The following is a 13,496-nucleotide window of genomic DNA, read 5'->3' on the forward strand; positions in this document are numbered from 1 at the left end:
GTAGATTTTAAAAGGGCGATAATGGCTCACGACGCTGCTATTATTGTGCCTCTTCTTTACATGATTCGGTGAAGATGCATGCAGACTGCGAGTCGCGGAGAGGGTATACAAAATCCAAATTTAAGTTACATAAGTCGAGATACACACGGGAATTTGATGGTTGTAGCTTTCAATAGCGACCAGCCGGTGATAGTGGGTGTATGCAGTGAAGTGTGGAGAGTAAAATCCCCTTCCCTCTATTATGATATCATCGTGAGGCTACTGTAATGATTCTCACAAGCGATTCTCACAATTCTCACGAGTGAGATACCCAAAATGTATTGACAAAATAAAGCTTGGTGCTGCATTTTTTCATAAGGCGTAATGAACGATATGATTGTGATGTCGGAGATGATTATGATAGCGTTAATAACAATGATCGATGTCAGTGTCATAAAATCAACGCAATCATGAGTTCAGTAGAATATCTTAACTGAGACATCTAAACATATTTACAACACATGATGTAGACTGTGCAAACACGTTCTACTGATAGCAACCCCACCCCCCACCCCCCACCCCCCCCCCCACCCCGTTCGATAATATCCCCCCATAATTCCAAATCTTTGCTGCGATCGGTCGCGAATGGTTAACGATAAATCAGACGAAGTGAACATTTAACAAAGTGTACAATATTCAATCAAATGGTCAATACAGACCATTTTGAGCGTTAGGCTATAATATTGTTGTCCACCAGACCAACTGGTCAATAGATTAACCGACAGACTGCCCAACTGGTTATATGACTAAATCAAACTTTGCCGAAATAGTGATTAATCATTAATTCCAGTACCACAAGCTTTACAGTTCAAACGTTGTCAATTTCTATGTTACCACTCTACTATCCAAGTGCTATCAAATCTCTTCACATCTAGCATTACTAACTCCATTTTGATTAATTTCATTTTTTTGCACAGTATACGTGCATTTATCATTATCATATACAGCAAAACTTACCACCTATCTTCACTTGATAAGTGAAGAATAAAATTTGGTAGCAGCTTACTTGGAAGAAGAGAGACCGCACCCGTCTATTCTCTCTCGCGAGCACAAGCTGAATGAACGCAAAAAGTCTTACCAGATACACCGATCTCTTCCTCAGGTTGGCGACCATTGCTCAAGTGTAATCGTGCTGGTACAGTGGATCATGTTTCCTTTATTTCCTGGTCAGCGTGGGGACGGAATAAGAATACCCTAATAAGGGTATTGTTTGGTTTTGGTTTAGACCTAACTTCAAGTTTCTATCATTCTTTGGAGATTAATGAGAAACCTCTTATAAATTGTGACAGAGGATGTAATGCCAGGGAGGTGAGACTCACCTTCCTGGTAATTCCAAGGGGTATTCAACGTTTATTTGATACAAAATGTTTTTGAAATGGCTGAGATATCCAACATAGAGAGATTCCAATAAAAGGTGAGACCCACCTTTCATTACGATCGCTTTGTTTTGCTTTGTTTTTGGATGTCTCAGCAATATCAAAACCGATTTTCATCAATCAATAAACTTTAAGTTCCTCTTAGAACGGTATGCTCTGTACTGTTTCAAAAGTGGTTTCTTGGTATCTCGCAAAAAGTTAAAATTCCAATCCTCATCTCCACCAATAGTGCCATCCCTTTATGCTTGTAGGCTTTGGTAGTACCCTTGCATGCGTGGGGATGAGGAATTTTTGCTTTGTGGTGAAATTGAGAAGACAGATAGTAAATCCCTTGCACTGAATTGCTAGAGAGATGTAATCGTTATTTCGGAAGGTATATAAGTTATAAGAGTCAGTGGATATGACGATTGAAAGACCGGCTCGGTTTGGCTTAAATTTCATCACTGTTTTGTAAATGAGTTGTAATGTAGTACATATTGATAATGATGATGATGATGATAATAATAATAATAATAACAATAATAATAGTGTACAGACATTTCACAACGAGCAACATATCCACTCAGGTTGCTCAAGGCTCTCACAATGAAAATGCTCGTAAGAAGTACACAATATGACAGTGTAACTATTACACACAGCTGCAAAATGTCCCTCTTAAAAAAAGTTTTTAATCCAAACAAGACGAGTGTATTTTTAGTTTTGTCTTGAAGTCAGCGACAGTCTTACAATGCTTCACTGAGTCCAGGAGTCTGTTCCATATCTCCCCATGAACTTTAAGTTTCTAGAGACGAGAAGAAATGGAAGCTTTTAAAGGAACACACACCAGGACGAGATGGTTTGTGGAGGTTAAAGGTCCAGTTTACCTTTGGAAGCAGTGATTTCAAAAATGTTTAAGATATCACATTTAATGCATATGTGTAGGTCTGTTGTATCATAAAACATCCTACCATATGAAATATTTGCAATAAAACCTAAAATATAAGGAGATATCAGGGTTTTTCTCAATAAACCGTAACTGTATACGGTTTAGTCTGGAAACATTTTTATTATAACTATTGTTCACATTTCGTGTATTTAACAACACTTAACATCGATTACACGGATTCAAATTTTGACAGTGGTTGTTTCTATCCCTAACTCACATTTTAGAACTATTTTAAAGCACTAATGCTTTCATCTGCAATGGTAAATTATGCCTTTAAAGGGATGGCGTCAAGTTTTGGTTGAGATGGGGATTCAGGTTCTTACTTTTTGTGAGAAAATTTGAAATCACTTATGAAAGATGCAGAATGATGCAGATCAAGTGCATACTCGAAGGTGCAGGAGCAAAACAGAAACAATTAAAACAGAAACCATTAATGCAATTTATGCTAACAGCAACTGCTATGACATTATAAACCATGACAATTTCCTATGGCAGCAGCTTATTCCAGCAGCTTTTTTCTTTGAAAAGTTACTCAAAGCAGTCCCCATTAAGAACAGACCCTATGATTTTCCTGAAAATCAAAATCAAATGAAAGTCAATTAGTCTGACACCATTAACAATATCATTACCATGAATTCGTTGTTTGTTTTCTTGTTGTTGTGGGTGAGTGTGTGTGTGTAAATCATTCTTCCTTTTGTTGCTTTGTGTGTGTGTGTGTGTGTGTGTGTGTGTGTGTGTGTGTTCTCGTGTACACTAGGTGGCTTCGGTAATACACAGTTGTTTTCCATTCACTTCCTGCATCCTGCTATAGTTAAATGTCTATTCATTTTTGGATGAGCGCTTGATTAAAGTAATGTCCCATAAATAAAATATGATAGTTGGCTTGCATCAGCTTCGCCGTAAATTGGTAAGAGGAAAGGGCCCTGTGGCTCAATTTTCAGAGCGCATATTGAATTAAGTTGATATCCATGCCGATACTTTATTAATCACAGTGGACTTCAAACTGAGAAGCGATGTCTTTAACGTAAGGATCCATCCGAATATGAAGATGAAATGAGAAGGGTCAACCATATCCACCCCTTGTCCTTCCTTTCAAACGTCCCTACGACAATTAAAATGTATGTTGACCTCTGTTGTTGCATTTTGGTCTGTACAAATAACAAAATCACTAGATGCTGTATGAAAATAATATGCTTCTTATTATATCTGTTAAAAATGTTCCGACTCTAACAACAACGACATAAGAAAGTCATCCAGATCATCGTCATTCATATTTCAGCTGTGACATATTCTCCGGTAACACTGGATTAAAAAAAAAAAAGTTATGTGCCACACGTCACTGCAGGAGTCCATTCATCGCCATATACATATAACAGTTCAAAATTGTCAAAAGCGTTTGCATAGAACATGTGATGCTGCTGTGTGTACACGAAGTGCAGGTCGTACTATCAAAAAGCGATGAATGGTAAGACAGGGATGGTTCAACAATGTTCAAGGTGTTAGGGTCCATTGAAGTCCATTTCTCCGGCTGTATATTAAACTGTGTTTACATAATATCTGATTTATATCACTAACTATGTGTTTACACTGTATTTACCTGTCCGTAACACAGGGCAAGACAGGGGTTAGATGATGTTAAACCTTCAAGCAGCATGGTTATACCCCATTCCACAGATAGTTTTTCTCATCGGTCACTCGTCAGAAGCAAAGGTTGTTGTTTTCGGCCACCCATGTAAGTGTATCGGATCTCAGTCTGATGAATCTGACTTGATTGGTTGACTATCTGGTGAGTGTCAGATGTGTGGCACGTGATCTTCGTCAGACAGTCTTGCCTCACAGGATCACCGCCCGACATTATCTGACATTGGCCTGATAGTCGACCAACACAAGTAGGAATTATCGGACTGCGATTCGATACACTTTTGTTGGTGGCCGGAAGTGATAAACTTTACTTCCAATGAGTGACCAATGAGAGAAAGTCTCTGTGGAATGGGGGCATAACATAGATGAGTAGTTGTGGATAGTTAGTCCCTACATACAGAACAAACATTTTAAACTTGCCCATTTGCTTATTACAAGTTTGTTGTTCCTTTGTTTCTCTACGAGGTAGAAAGTATACTATGTACACAACAGTGTTCAGTGAATAGTAAGTACAAGGTAAATTTAATCTGTTGTTTTCAGATAGTCTGTGAATCATGCATCCATATGTACTGAGTGGAGAATGGAGCTGTATATAAAGTAAATTTTATATCAGCTCTTTATCACTGTATTTCATTCTTCGATATTTTGGATGATGTAATGTACCATTATGCATCATTCCCTACTTGAGTTTGTTCAGTGGCACAACATTTTGTTTATATAATATAGAGCTCATCATGAACACTTGCAAAGACATTTCATTTTTTTTTCCCTGTTAATGCAATCCCAGATTTGTCAATACAACTAATCTGTTTCCTAAGACATGACATCTTGACCCTCCCAGAAGACAGAGGCAGAGTATATGTGACAAAATGCACACAAGAAACCAAAAGTCAAACAATCAAAGTGAGAGAAACACCGGCAGCGATCTCACCAGGCTGTAGACAGGCCGTCAGAGGCAAGCATTCTTTCATGTCTCTTTACATGCCCTAGCTGATGTGGTTAGGAAAAGTAGGCCAAGCATTGTCATTAAAATACCTCCTGTTCATTGCAGCAGGGCACCCTTGATCGCAGTTTATTTGTAATAATAATTATGATGATAATAGAATAAGGGATATTTCTTTAGAGCAGGTGGCCACTGTAAATTGCACATTGAATCTTATTTTGCATAGGTCTATTCATTGTGCCTAATCAATGTGACTGCTTGCATGGCCATGGGAAAGAAATATGGTGCATGTGTCATTTACAATGTACATAAAGAGCGTAAAATTACCCTGTTATACTTGACTCTCACACAAAACATGGCATACTTTTACAAATTTGAGCTTCCTGATTTTTTTATTTTTTTTTTATTTTTATTTTTTTGGTTGCTGGTAAATAAGGAGTTTAAAGACAGATATGCTGGACCAGGCTAGAGGCAGTGTTCTAAGTGCAGGATCTGCTATTACAAAGCATGATTCTTCAGCAGTATTTGTACTGTAAAAGTGGATATTTTCTTGCGAGTATTTTTCTTCCTTTTTTTTTTTTTTGCGCTTTGCCGAGTAAGAAGAGTACTTCCGTGGAATCAATACATCATCTACTGGAACGTACATTGTTGTATGGCTAGTGCAAAGTTTGCATGCTTTTATTTTCACCCTAGCTTCTGGTTGCATTAAATGTGCAAAAATTTCTACTTTTACTGTACACCCTTGTGTCTTTTTTTCCCTCCAGGTATTCTCATTACCTAAACTGTTGTAAGTCATTATACACTGCAGAATATCACAGATAGAATCCAGATAGAGTCCAGATTTTTAAATAATCCTATGCTCTAAATGAGACTAGAATTTGAATTGGAGTGCACAGTCTGAGTAAAATGACAAGGAAAGCATCAATTAACAAGGATGATATGCCTGGGATTTGAAAGTAGGAATTATGAGCAATGAACTTCTTTTTCAAAACACATTTCCGTTTGGGAAATGAAAGTGAAACATCACTTCCACTCTTTTTTTCATGAGAATGTGAGAGCATGTGGAGCATAGATTAATTTCAGTCAATCATCTAATGTCAATCATCCTTGTGAAATGTTAAGCTGTGTGTATGGGCAGGAGCTCAAGATGGATCAGTTGATATCTACAAGCAGCACTGCTGGTCTGGATCTGACAAATATGCAGAGCGCAAGTGAAGTACAGTCACGTGAGAATGTGGAGTTCTCGTCCTTGGTTACAAGTGTATATTGTCGACCTTACAATGTATAAAAGATACAGACTGCTCTTTGTGCAAGTAAATGTAACTCCTCTTCCAGCTAGGTTTGATACAGTGTCATCCCAACCAGCTGCCTCCTAAACTGTTACAGGCAGCTGGTAAAACCCCCAGCATCCTACCTCCATCCCCACCACACAACCCCTTCATAGATCCGAAACTGATGTGGACTTATTATACAGTGTGACAGATGACGAGTTTGCACCACCAAAGGAAAAAGAAATATTCAAGAATTGTGTTTTAGGCATCAGTGCTTTGTGGATTTTAATTCATTACAATGATATTTTCATACACACACACATGCACACATACATCCACACACACAAAGCTGGATACAACTTATTTGTTAAACCAGCTTGACTGTCCTATTAAAACAGGGGTAAATGACAAAACTCATCTACCAAAAAAGGTGACAATAATCATGTAACCTGAATGTCAGGCTGTCAAATCCGTTAATAAAGATTATGTTGAACTTCGCCTGTGTTAAAAAAAAAAAAAAATTGATAGATAATCCAATATCAGAAATAACCCGTTAGTTTGTTTCCCAATCATTAAAGGGGCTGTACAGTACTGGTTGAGGTGGGGATTCATGCTTTGAACATTCCTAAGTGAGATAATGAAAAACCTCATATGAATTATGGTAATTATTTTTTTTGCTATTCCTTCTTGTAAAAGGTAGGTGGTACAGACACGAGGGTGCGCTCATAAAAATTGCTCAAAAATGCTGAAATAAAAATGAAAATTACTTGACTGATATCCCTATCAAGAAAGAATTATACTTGAAGAATATTCCATATTAGTTTCATTTGTGGAAATTAAGTGGAAAAGTGATAAACCTGACCTTCCTTGCATGATGGTACACTTTTAAACATATTCACAAACAGCTCTGATTTACACATTTGCACAAATTTTTGCACGGAATTGATTTTATGTTACATGCTTTATCATTATAAGGGAAACTTCATTTCATTCAATAAATAAATAAGCAAAATATGGCCAACATTCTGTAAGTGTTCAAAATGAACCTTCAGATTGCTCAGCAAGACGGGGGCGTCGAACATCGATCATCTAAGGCACAAATGCACCTGTGGAATTCTTTTGTACATCAATACAAACATGACGAAGTTTGTTTGAATAGTTGTAGCCAGTTGGAACTTTAGCTATGAAACCTTCTTGGTGAGGTGCACTCCTTCCCATACAGGTCAGAGTGGGTAAAAATTGATAGAAATAGAACATCACATGCAATTGAGAGTGATAAGTGAAATAATAACAATGATAATATTACATAAATGTATTATATCAATATTAGTCTTAAAAGCCTCACCCTACCATTGGATTGGGGGGGGGGGGGGAGGGGTAGACAGAATTTTTATGGTAATATGATTATGAAGACATGAACTGAATGGAATATGAAACATATGAGGTTTATTTCACAAAACGTGTACTATTGAATCAATTTTACTTATTGTGTGTGTGTGTGTGTGTCAGGTGTTTGTGTATCGTTGTTTTTTAGCGACTGATAAAAAGTATATCTTTGAACGTGTCAGTCGAGATGACTCTGTATCCTTACAACAGAGAGGAAATAACTATGGGTGCAATAGATCACATTGCATGACTTTTGATAACTGTCTCCTGTATAAAAAGAACTCTGCAAATTTGTCAGTGAAATGTATATCCTGTTGAAAAATGTTAGCCTTTTGGTTCTGTCGAACCCTACGAGTCTGACCTGCCCTCAAAATTATTTCCCCTCTCATGAGCCAAGGTCTTGGTTAAAAGAGGAACAAAGAGGGTAGCAAGACGGCTCACTATAGATCTGAGCAACCTGTCGACACTCAGTCACAATAGATAACCAAATATAGTATAATTATAGTAACTTATCAAATCATTCAAACACCTTGCACACCATTTCAAAAAACAGATTCACCTCTATAGTGTTTATTAAGCACTTAGTATGTATAGATCATGCTTTTTCTCACATCATTGGAACAAAATGAAAGTATTTGAAAGCACAAATATACAGCTATCTCAGTTATGAACAATAATGGTTCTATAATATACATCTTTGCGTTTCTGCAATGGGATATTCACAAACTCATGCAGTTTTATAGCTAAGCTTTTTAAAATTTTCTGCCATATGATGGCGGTACTAAAGATAGTCAACAGCATGATCAACTAGTAATCATTGTAGGACTTTTGCATGTTACCATGCTTACATTAAATTACTTACTCTACATTGTACAGCAATCATAATTGTAGTACTTTTGCATGTTATACCATGCTTTCACATTAAATTACTTACTTACTATACTACATTGTACTTAATATAAATCGTGACAACCAAGGGGCTACACATGTATTTTCTTAAATTACAAAGCACATATAAAGGGTACAATTTATGCTAGTATCTACACTGTAACTGAAATGTGAACAACACTACCAGAAGGCCCTACTTTGATTTTTATTCATACTGCTTATAAGTAATCAATGTCCATTATCAGGGGAGATTATGTGCATGACTGGTAGGAAGCATCACTTCTAAAATGAAAACAATGAAATTTGGTGGTCAAATGTAGATAGTGATCCAAAATGGAGATACATTGGGGTGGGGCAGAAAAGCTGTCAATAGGAGTCCCTTAAGCTGAAGAGTTGTTTCCAGTTTCGATTTCTTGTCCTGTCGGGGAGGAGGTAGGCCTGTGACTATAACTGCACACGGCGATAAACTCCTTTATTTTACTCTTGTACACAAGGCCAACAATTATGGAAACAACGACTGCGGCAACGATAACAGTCAATGGCACAACTAGTGGTGACATGGTTGACCCCGGATGCGTCCTCGTTGCATTTACGCCATTCGTGCTCGATATCATTGGGAATTTGGTTGAGGCGTTCATCGGTGGAGGGGTTGTCAGGATACCTATATAGAAGACATTAAATAAGTATTGCAGGGCAAATCAATGTTTACAAGCTACTGATTAGGAATTAGAAGAATAACCATTTAAGTGAACATGAACGAAAGATTCTCACTTCACTAATATGACTACACACTCCCAGTGGCAGATCCAGAGGGGTGCGCCCCTCTTTGTTTCTTTTTTAAACATAAGAAATACAAAAAGGAAACATGGGGGGGGGGCTACGTTCGTCCCCTTTTAATTTCGTAAAGGCGATTACCCTTTACAAAATTCCTGGATATTCCCCTAACCACAGATTACTACACATTGCACCCTAAGGGACATCCATTTCGTGGACATGATTGTAAGGATTGTCTATATAATAATATCTGACATGCAGTGTCACATCTGCTGTGACAAGATGCCTTTTTGATTATTTTTGCTTTCTGGATAAGGATATCAGTCCAATTTAAGCAGAAGTATAGAACCGAGATGTAAAGAAAAGGGTACGTTATCAAACAAAGCGTACTTTTTAGTGCCTTTTTACATTGTAGTCAATCTACCAGACATGCTTAGATCAGTTCTGCAAGCAGTAAAGTGACAAATTCACAATGATAGCAGATTTTTTTTTTTTTGACAATACAATTATGTTTGACGGCTGAATTAGTAGAGACAAACTGCAACAAAAATCATTGCTAATGAGACAGCAATTGTATACCGCAAACATTTTTTAGTTGCCATGGGGATTTACAGTACACAATGAATTGATTATTTTTATGTATTCCTTTTAATTGCAAAAGAGTGCAATCAGACTGCTATGTGGCAGCTATCACCATAAGGTAAGGGGACTACGCTGTTATCATTAGGGTGCAAATAATCAGTCGAGAAGAGAAAATCACAGAGTGAAGTGTTACCTATGTTGGTAAAAAATGAAAACTGTTCGGAGGTCCCCTTAGCATAGAGCGGTTCTATTCTAGTCGCAAATTTCGTTAATGACACACCATCGTCAAGCACCTGAGTGAGGTTACATTGACTTTGATTCCTAAATAATTATCCGAGTTTAGAGTTTCATATCTTTCATTGACAAATAATCGTTTTGATTTGGGAGTAAATTCTAAAGACCGGAAGTGACTGCACACTATAGCAAGAATACGAGAGATCGCTAAAACTTTATAAGGACAATACCTAAGGTACTATTGTCTGCAACTGGTGTTGTAGTTGTCAGTGTATCTGTTGAGTTGGTAGGTACATCTGCTGGAAAATGTCATGATCGAATTAAAACAATTACTTTTACTTGAATGGTAAATGTTACACAAATCTATTTTCAAAGTAGTTTTCGAGACTGCTTTTGTCTTTTAGTCTACCCTAAACCCATGTTTCTCAAAGATATTCCTTTATTTAGATATTACCTATGCCTACATGTACATGTGAGACTAGAAAATTTTTGGCTGTAGCCACAATTCTTTTGCCGAGGTATAGCTTCTCCTACTGCATCTGAGTGAATGATTATGACTATGGTTTGTATCATTTTGAAATGCCACATAGATTGAAGAAGGAGGGTCACCAATTGATATTTACATATCACACCATGTGAAATAACTTTTGATAAGTTTTGATGTGATGTGATGTGATATAAGACTGGAGATGAGGCTAGAGAATATAATTGCTTTTAAGGTGCAGGTTTTGGAATGTTGTTTTGTCTGTAAGGCAAGACAGCAACTCCATGAAGATTTATACGCCAAGAAAGTGGTGTGAAAGTAAAACTTACGATAGTACAGTATACTGGACATTGATAATATCAATATTATCCATATTATGGATATGCAGCTGAAATAACGTGACAAAATGCATGACATGCAATGAATGAAGAAGGGTTGTCAATAGGCTATATATTTCACAGTGTGCAGATATGTTAGTAAGTCAAGGAATTGTTACACTATTGCTTTTAAATGGCCCCCTGAAGAGGTAGAAAATGTCATTATTGACAAACCATTGTTAACTATTAGGCACCTAAAAGTGAAAATTGTGTCAAGTTAACAAAAGCAAATGCATCTTGTGCGAGTTCTTGCAATGAAATATTGACGTTTTTAATGTCTTGCTTTACACTCTAGTAAGTATGATAATTGGCAAATCGTAATTTTGAGTTTGTGTGGAGCAGATTGTGAACTCAGTAAAAGTGACACACTACAGCCACCAATTAAAGTTCACTGTTTCTTATACATCTAAGTACTATTTACTTTGTGAATTATTGACGCATGCTTCAAGTGAATTCCGGTGTTGGCCAACAGGGCACTCTGTTTCTGCCATAACCTGTACAGTTGAGAGAGTGGAATGGGGCAATAAACGTTCAAATAATCTTTGAATAACTCCCCAATCTCTGGTTGGCCTACACACACTGTATTCACACTCTCTCTGTCTGTTTCTCTCTCTCTCTCTCCTAAAAGAATACAAGTAAAAGATTTAGCAATGTTGACTTTTAAGAAAGGGAAATTGTATTTACTTAATAATGGATCAATGATTTATAAGATTTTCTTTTCCAATCCGATGGTATATAGTTTGTGAGGCCATGACATGCACCAGCTTTATTTTAAGCATAATGTGGTGTTCAAATTGTAAACCATTGTTTGCTGAAAACATACTATAGCATCTTAATCTTCCATTACTTTGTGTGTGTGTGTGTATGTGTTTGGTAATTTTCACCTATTATTAGGTGAACTTTGGCATGGAATGAAATTTCACTTGATATTAAAAAACTAATTGGGGACCTGAAAAAAAAAAACAACAACCTATTTTACTGGCCACTGACGACTGATGCATGCATGGTGGAAACTGGGAGCGTCATTACGTGATCATGATAGGCAAGAGACACGGCAAACTACAAAAGTAGAGATTTTGTTTGACAGCTACAGATCTAAATCTCTACCTCAAACACATCTTCCCTTGAATTCCTTTGATTCTTCTTTCCTCGTCTGTTTGCAGGCCTACCAACACTTCTCCACGAATATACCATAGTCAATTCTTATAACACGCAGTGATAAAATAACTATTTAATTTACCTAAATTAATGAGAGCAAAGAGCAACAGAGCTAGACTACATGCAGACATGCATGCGGACTGCAAACAGAATTATGTAACTTTTTTTTTAACGTGCGTCCAACTTGACCATTTTATTTGTTAATCTACACCTATCTACTAGTACAAAGTAAATTTGAAAGTGGAGTACATTCTATATACTAGGAGTCTTAAATAATAATTATCTACCCTCATTTGGGGGCCTAAGAAGACTGAGAATACTATTTTACTGGTCACTTATGGATGCATTGTTGAAATCTGTAGTCTCATGGTATTATTATGATAGGTCAAGGACCCAGTGAATTGTAATACATAAGAAAAAATAGAGAATTTGGTGGACAGTTCAACCTATAGATTTCTGTAACTAAAATTCTTTCACCTTTCCCCTTCTGTTTATACCAACACTTCACCATGGTTATACCATAGACAATCAACAAGAGAGACAAAAATATCTACCTGTAGGCCTACTGCTAGCAGCATAGCTGCAGGCAGCAAAGACTTGAACCACAGACGGGCCATCATTGTATAGCGTGGTGTCTGTAAAATTGGGGGGGGGGGGGAGAAAAAGATTATGTTAACTTAAAGTCGGCAGGTTTAACTCCTTATTATTTGTGTTAGGCTGAGTTTCATATTCATACTTGACATTGGTCTGATTCTTGTGTTCAATGAAGTAAAAGGTTTTTGCATGTACAGTGACTGCATAATTATGGAGAAAGTATGATTTACTACCCTTAACGCTTTGAACAAAAGAATTTAGTACACTCAAATTTGCCTTAAAATTCACTAGAAGCAAAATAATGTATTATGGGTAACAATATACCCTATGACATGCTTTACAATGTTCCACATTTCTCTTTGACCACTTACCAAGTTGAATGGGATTTTCTGCCAAAGGGTCTTGGCAAAATGTTATATTTTTAGACCCTGAAATAGATTTCTGACAGTCTAATCACATTGAAAGTTATCACTGTGGAATTCCGGTTGTAATTTTGGGGGGACATACTGTATATCCTTTTCTTGTGGACAGATAACTTATCGGGAAAGGTTGTTTCCCTTTACACATTTGAAACCTGATTATGAACCATAGAGGTTCCCAAGCTGTGGGGGTGAAATCTTTTCTCTTCCCATTGTCTATGAGATGAGAGTCTGATGAGACATTCTAAACTGGTTTATACAAGTCATGCCATAGCACATTTTATACAACACCTCAGAATGATGTCGAATCGTGATTGGCCAAGAACATGTCACATGACATTCAATAGAAAATACCTATCAAACTCATTGAGAGTGACAGCCATACAATAGGCCCCTGGCATGAGC

Source organism: Diadema setosum, chromosome 8 (assembly GCF_964275005.1).
Source record: "Diadema setosum chromosome 8, eeDiaSeto1, whole genome shotgun sequence".
Classification (NCBI taxonomy): domain Eukaryota; kingdom Metazoa; phylum Echinodermata; class Echinoidea; order Diadematoida; family Diadematidae; genus Diadema; species Diadema setosum.